Below are 7282 nucleotides of genomic sequence, written 5' to 3' on the forward strand. Positions count from 1 at the left end.
TTGTCCCAAATTCGTGGTATCTATATGAATTTACATGGTAAGTTAGTCACAAAATCAAATGTTCAAAAAAATATGCGCATATTTTTTTTATGCCATAGCATATATCTGGCGGATAAGTCAAACTCTGGTAACGTCTTTATGAATTTTATTCGTAGTTCAGTGGGTTTATTAGGTGAGAATGAGTACGATGCCTATTTATTTATATTCATTGAACTTTGTTCTATTTTCCCTTCTCATTTCATAATTGCATAAAATGGGTATCGCATGCGCACCGTGAGATGCGGAGAGCATGCGACACAGTTGGAGAATATTGAATAGACAGTTTTCCAATAATGACTATCGAAATTCACTTTCCACCACTTTTAAAAATAATTTATTTTCACAATTTTTTTCTATCAACGGCTATTTTGCCTTAAAAACACATGAGATTACGTTGAACTTCGCTATTGTATGGTTTTAGGACAAGACGAAACTGTTAAAACCATTTGTGTGACATTTTGTTTTTGATTTCTTGGAAATCGGTTGAGTGATCCACTCATGGCTACATTCCCCTACAACTATTAATCAGTTTGAGTTTTAAAATGTTCTCTAAGAATATTTTTTAAATTATTTTATTTTTATTTCATACGATTCATTTTACAATTCAAAAATTATGCAATGTTTCATTATGTTTTATTTTCATTTTGCTAAAAGGATCATTTCTAATGTTTAAAGATTGACTCAATGAAATTTTTGAGTGTAAAATACAATGAAATTCAAATCAATTGAAAAACCATTTGATCGTTTACAACACAGATACGGCAAAAGCCACTCCACTCGTTGGCCGTGTTATCAGGAGCGCTTGGGATGGAACTACATCACTTCATATCGCAGCTCTAAATGGTAATTGGGAAAACTCTTGTTTGAAATTTGTGAAAGAAACCATAGACTTTTGATTCGTCTGATATTCAGGTGATGTGGATGAAATTGGACGCCTCCTTGACAACGGCGCCAATATCGAAATAGAGACCAATGATAAAAGAACGCCACTTGATCTTGCAGCTAAGTTTGGTAATTGGCTATTCTTGTCTATGAATCACCAACATTTTTTTGACATTGTTCCGTTTGCAATTCAGGTCAACTCAATGCCGTTAGATTCCTCGTTGAACGTGGTGCCAATGTTAATGCTACAGATATTAAAAAAAGGACACCGCTCCACTATACAGCTGACGGTGGTAATTATCGAAAAGTTTACTCTAGCACATATCCTTAGTTTAACTTATGTTGCGTCACTTTGTTTCCAAATGTGTCCAAAAACTTACCACATAACAACTCTTTTAATGCAAATATCGCAGGTTTAGATATTCTACAGTCGGATTCGGCAAAATGCGCAGAATTTCTCATTGACCACGGCGCTCAAATCAATGCCGAAGACGAAGGTGGGGAAACACCACTTCACTTCGCAGCTTTGAACGGTAATTGTCTCGATTTCATCTTTGAATTAGAAGCAGTTGTCTGATTTTGAGTCTCCAATTCAGATAAATATGATGTGGCAAAGGTGCTTGTAGCTCGAGGTGCCGAGATCGATGCTGTGAATGACATGAGATATACTTTGAACCGTTCGCAATTCAGGTCATGAGTACATGGTCAAACTGCTTACTGAGGACATAGAAACAACAACAACAATAATAATAACACTATCAACACCACCATCAACAACAAAGTCAACATCAACAACAACAGAGTCAACATCAACAACAGCACCACCTCCAGCGAGCAATTGTACAACCGTTTTCAAGCATTTTGAGAAAAACTGTTTTTTCATCATAGCTTTTATTATGTTGGTCGCCAAGCAGTTGCTGTAATCGAAACTGGAAAAATGAGGAAGTACTTCCTCTGTAGATTTTACATTTTACAGCGAACTCAAATCTCTTGCATTTTCTCTTGATATCGATTTATAAAAATATTGATACTATATTAATCCGAATAAACGAAAAACCTTCGACCAAAACGTTCATTCCTAATGCGTTCCACCTGCATTTTTCTTCAAAGGTTAAGTGCAAACACAAAAATTTAAATTGATACACCAGTGAACAACAGTATGACTAAATTCAAATGTAAATCTATAACTTTTAAATAAGAATTAAAAATAGTATCATCAAGTGAATCTGCCAAAATTTTAATATCTCGAACCGTGACCTCAATGAGCATTGTTTGCATTTACCGACTAATTTTAGGAGCATTTTATTGGGGACAGTAACCACATCATACGTAATATTCCAATCATCATTGAAATTGTAACTGATGTCACCTCAGTGATGTGATTGATTCCCATATGAACCATTTGCGGTAAAATTCAGAGCACAGCGGAGTTCATCGGAGATACCATACATACGCTATATCTGAAGCAGTGCGTTCATGGCTACTGTATGATGTGTATTGAACACTACAAAGAGTGCTGTTTTGCTCACACTTATAGCTTATGTACGCTGTATGACTTCTCCGCTGTGCACCGAGATTTCTCCGCAAATGGTTGATTTGGGTTACAAATATAAATCTTTTGATAACTTTTGAAATACCTAAAGGAAGGAGAATAACAGAATAATATTGATATATAAGTTTAACAAGTAATTTCGTTAAAATATTGTTGATTAAACTCGAAGAATCAAGACATTTGTGAAGGATATGCACCAAATCTGGTCATCATATCATTTCAGAGCATCATTTCCAAGGTGCACGATTTTGATGCTTGAAATTTGCTGGAGAAAAAAACGTCCACAATCGTGTATTTGCTATTTCTAAAGCAGCGATTGGAAAAATGATAGTACTCGATTGTAATCATGGCCCGTGATTCATGGGCGTTGGAATAGTGTCTGCTATCAATAACTAAAAAAAACTGCTATCAATAACTTCAATGTCAATTTCAATGTTGAATGGAAGGTTTTTTTATGTTTTTTTTTTTAAAGATTTTTGTTTTGTTTCATTCCGTGCGGTGAATATACGCATGGCCTTGAATATGTCAAAGTGTACCAAGATCGCAAGATGTGACACATAATCAATTGAAAATTTGATACAATTCCGTGGTTCCAGCAATAAAATTCCATTGAAACTATTCATGTCATCAGTGTTCACTGAGTACTTGTCGTGATTCTAGATAAAGGTAGTTGGAGTGAGCACCAACATAATCTTTCATCGTTCCTCTTTTGTGCATCAATCTCTTTTGTGAATGCGTCATGTTGCTACACTGTAACGTGATAACTTTGTTGAATATGGTCAGTTTTTACCAATGAATTGAATTTTAAAGAGGGTTTTAGTTCAGTTGAAACATGGGTTTCTTCAAAATCGATCGTTATTGCACCAATGGCACAGCGTTTTTTCGGATTGGAAAATGAGTTATTGACTTATGAATTGCGTTGCCTTTTGTTTTCCAATCGCTGATTTGCCGATTTATTTCCATATTCTTGCACGTAGACGTCCTTAGACGAGAAAGAATCGTGATAAGAGACACACATAGATGGAAGTACTAGCCGTGATTTCGGTCGATTGATTAAGTAATTAGATATTTTTCAAATTCAGTTACACTTGCATTTGTGTGACATTTGTGGGATTTGATTTTCAAAGTGTTATGGGACCAACCATCTTAATTTGTAACCAAAAACACACACGATATTTCAGTTTCATATGTTCAACTTTTATTTTTCAATACGTTGTTGTAATAAATTTGGGGGAAAAATGTACGATCTATGCTGACAAATCGTCTGACATTTCGATTTTTTTTTTACTTTCACACGCAAATACATTTCAATGGATGAACATTCGATGCTAAACCGCAATACTGCTCGTAGATTATTGATCGCATTTTTTGTGTTGAACATTCCTTGATTTAATATCTGCAACAAAAATGAAAGTTTGCACAAATTCAACAAATTCATTAATTTTTCAAAAATAACAAAAAATTAAACTGAGAAAAACGTCAAGCGCAAAGTTTTTAACGAACAAACGAAGCGTTTTTTTTTTTTTGGTTTTACTTGGAATGTAAAACGAAAAACAAAAAAATGATATTATGATTTATTTACCTTCGTATTGGAAGAACTTTGCAGTCGCAGTTCGGGCAAACAGCTGCCAATCCAAAATTCTTCATTTTCGTTGTCCAAGAGAAGTCACAGCGTGTGCAGGCGTACAACAAATCACCTTGGCAGTAGTCCACCTTTTCCATTTTGACCTTCAATTGATTCGTGCCGAAAAAAGTCAGTTTTCAAAGACTGGATAAGCTTCGAGTCGAAAATGTCTGGAAAAATTGAATATTACACTGTCAAATCGAAATACGGAATGATATCTTGCTCGTCTGATTGATTGCTTTTATAGTCGAAAATGGAGTGCCAAAAAGAATGCGAACCTACAAGCAAAATAAACACAATTCAATGCAAATATTTCTGGAGTCCGACTTATCTAATGTGAAATGTGCAATAATTGACTCAATAAACGAACGAGATTCGCTGAGAACAGCTTCAATAGCATTTTTTCGACTGACTGTGCAAATTGATTGGTCAACGAAAAATTCAACTGTAAATTTTCTGGTGATTCACAAATGTATGCTTCGAAATCCCTATTCAAACACAACGAATATAAATATTTGCATTTTGTAAATGAGCCAAAAATTGCCATATTCGACACCATTCAAAGCAGAAATAATAGTCATGCATTCTACGCGGTAGCTTATCATATTGTTGTAAGGGAAACGCTTACACATGCGTTACGCTTTCAAACAATATAATTGTGCGATTTTTTTTTTCAAGACCAAACCGCTTTCTTCCATAAATGTGATTTGTGATTCAAATTCAACGCTCTTTGCAAAATTCTATGCAGCAATATTTTTGCTCACCTCTTTTGTTCGTTTGTTTATCATTTATGAGTTTATTCATTCTCCGATTGGTCATCAAGTTTCAAATTTGTTTGAAAATTGTTGAAACATGTCCAGACAGTGGATCACAGACAACGAAATCAAGGATGAGAAAACAGAGTATAACTTTCAAATCATATAAACATTTTTTGTTGGTTACATTGAATGAATATCTAAAACGGAGAGAAATTATGGGGCAAATTATAGAGTTTCAACTATACAAATATTATTGAAATTCAATAGTTGAACGAAGATACTACAAACTGTTTCATAAGAAAAAATGCTCCATGACTCAGTCATGCATAGAGAAAAAACTCCAGTCAAATTATTGGCTTGATAGAATTAGATGTCTTTAAATTAATTAAAACATTTTTGAAACGTCATAGTTATGTACTTATATGGAGTCGATGTTACCATTTCCATCCGATGGATCTGATGAAATCGAACTAATAAAATTCGGAAAGAGAAAACGAAAATAATTGGACACGAGTATTTAGGTAAAATGTCGATCGTTTAAAGTGGATGCAATGGTTGCGACCGCATTCCATGTATGCATTAGTCAACGAGTTCCAATTACGCATTTTCGTATGTAATTATGAGATGTGTTTACAATCACCAATTGCTGCCATCAACAGTTAGATCCGTTCCATTCTACCCCGGTGAATGATTCAGGGAATTTTGTTCTGAGAGCAAATGTTTTAGAACAGTCGACTTTGGGTTCTGTTTTTATTTTGTTTATTTTAGTCTAGATTTGGGAAGGCGATTAGGCGTCGCCTGAAAATGTGTTTGGTCATGCTGGTTTTTATGAATACCGCATAACATTCGTGTTGCACGCAGCGGATATATCGGATAATTGCCGTAGGTGAAATGAGAAGCATAGCAGACAAAAAAACGACAACACATAAGTACAAAATGGAAACATGCTGCCTAGAACACTGTGATAGAACAAACAATTGGCAGAGATAACATTTCAAAATTCAATTCTTTTATCAAAACATTTCGATTTCACATCAAAGTTGTTGAGAAATGCATTTTTCAACAACAACAACAACAAATGTATGGAAAGAGGAGAATAAAGAATGAAAAAAAAAATGAATAAGTGAATATTTGCGGTCGTTCTGCTGCTGCTGCTGCAGCAGAAAATACATTGTATCGAAAGCCAATGTATATTTGATTTTGGGTTTTCATGAATCCGCCGGAGCGTATTAAAACCAATCAGCCTTACACGAAGTGCTTAAAAAAATTAAGTAATTAAATTCACACGGTAAATTTAGAGTATCCAAAGGAAATGGTATGGTAAGCAAACGATGGAGCGCGTGTCTGTATGTATATGTTGAAGAGCGGCCATGAAGAAAAAAATGAGGCACGATTAAGTGGGCTGATATATAACAGTGATGATGGGCGGTGTGAACGCTTAGGACGGCCCACATTTTTTGCTACTTTCTTGCTTCATAGATCCATGTATACCATGCACGATGGTAATAGATACTTGCGGTAGCGATATCCAAGTTTCAACACACACACACACACACTCATACCTACTATATACACAAAGCAATGCTTGATACAAAGTCAACGTAAATGGTTGGATGAAAAGCAGCAGCAGCAGCAGCAGCTATATATTCATATGAAACCATGATCTGGTGCGCTCAATTACTATTTAATTTTTCTGTTTATTATTTGGATACGAATATTGTAGATTGTCAGGTTGTGCCAGTAACGGCAAATGAGATAACAACAACAACTGAAAGCACCCGATATGATGACGATAATAACATTTGAGGACAGTTTTTTGACTCTTGTTGGTCGCATACACTTGCACAACGCAAATATTATCGCTAATCATTTGACAATTATTTAGTCAATCAATCGAAATGGCATATTCTAGATTTGAAGTGTATGAAATGTTCACTTCAATTCTTTAATCCAATAAAATCAATTATTTTCCACCAATTTTTTTTTTTCATTTGAAATGTTATGTAGTTTTTTCAATTTCTTTTTTCGTTTGATTTGTTTTTCAATCAATATCTCAATTCCCGCTAATATTTCTCTCAAAAGAATTGGTTGATTCTTGAAAATATTCTTAATTTTTTTTTTTCTAAATATTCCTTTTCTTCCAGAAAAATGGCTGTTTTTCACCATTTCCCAGAGTCTCATTATTTATAAAATTATGCAGTATGGCTTTTTTCAATATTCATTTCTATTCTACTATTCTTTACGATATGTTTTTCCCCTGTTTTATCGGAACAGATCACAAACCATTGAAATAAACACAGTTGAATCCGTCATCAGTTTGACTGCAATCGAAAAACGTTCAAATAGAAATGAAATTGTGTTGCGTCGCGTCACGATGCAAGAAAAATAATTAATTGAACCAAAAACACCATCATGGCAATGCCATCA

At 34.5% G+C, this 7282-nt stretch overlaps 1 pseudogene; it reads left to right on the forward strand.

Annotated features, from left to right (window-relative positions):
- Nucleotides 1-1618, forward strand: part of LOC129576234 (serine/threonine-protein phosphatase 6 regulatory ankyrin repeat subunit B-like) — a 16428-nt pseudogene extending 14810 nt beyond the window's left edge.
- The last annotated feature ends 5664 nt before the right edge of the window (nucleotides 1619-7282 follow it).

This window comes from Sitodiplosis mosellana, unplaced genomic scaffold, assembly GCF_009176505.1.
Source record: "Sitodiplosis mosellana isolate CC-2019 unplaced genomic scaffold, AAFC_SMos_1.0 Smas_scaffold_6181, whole genome shotgun sequence".
NCBI lineage: Eukaryota > Metazoa > Arthropoda > Insecta > Diptera > Cecidomyiidae > Sitodiplosis > Sitodiplosis mosellana.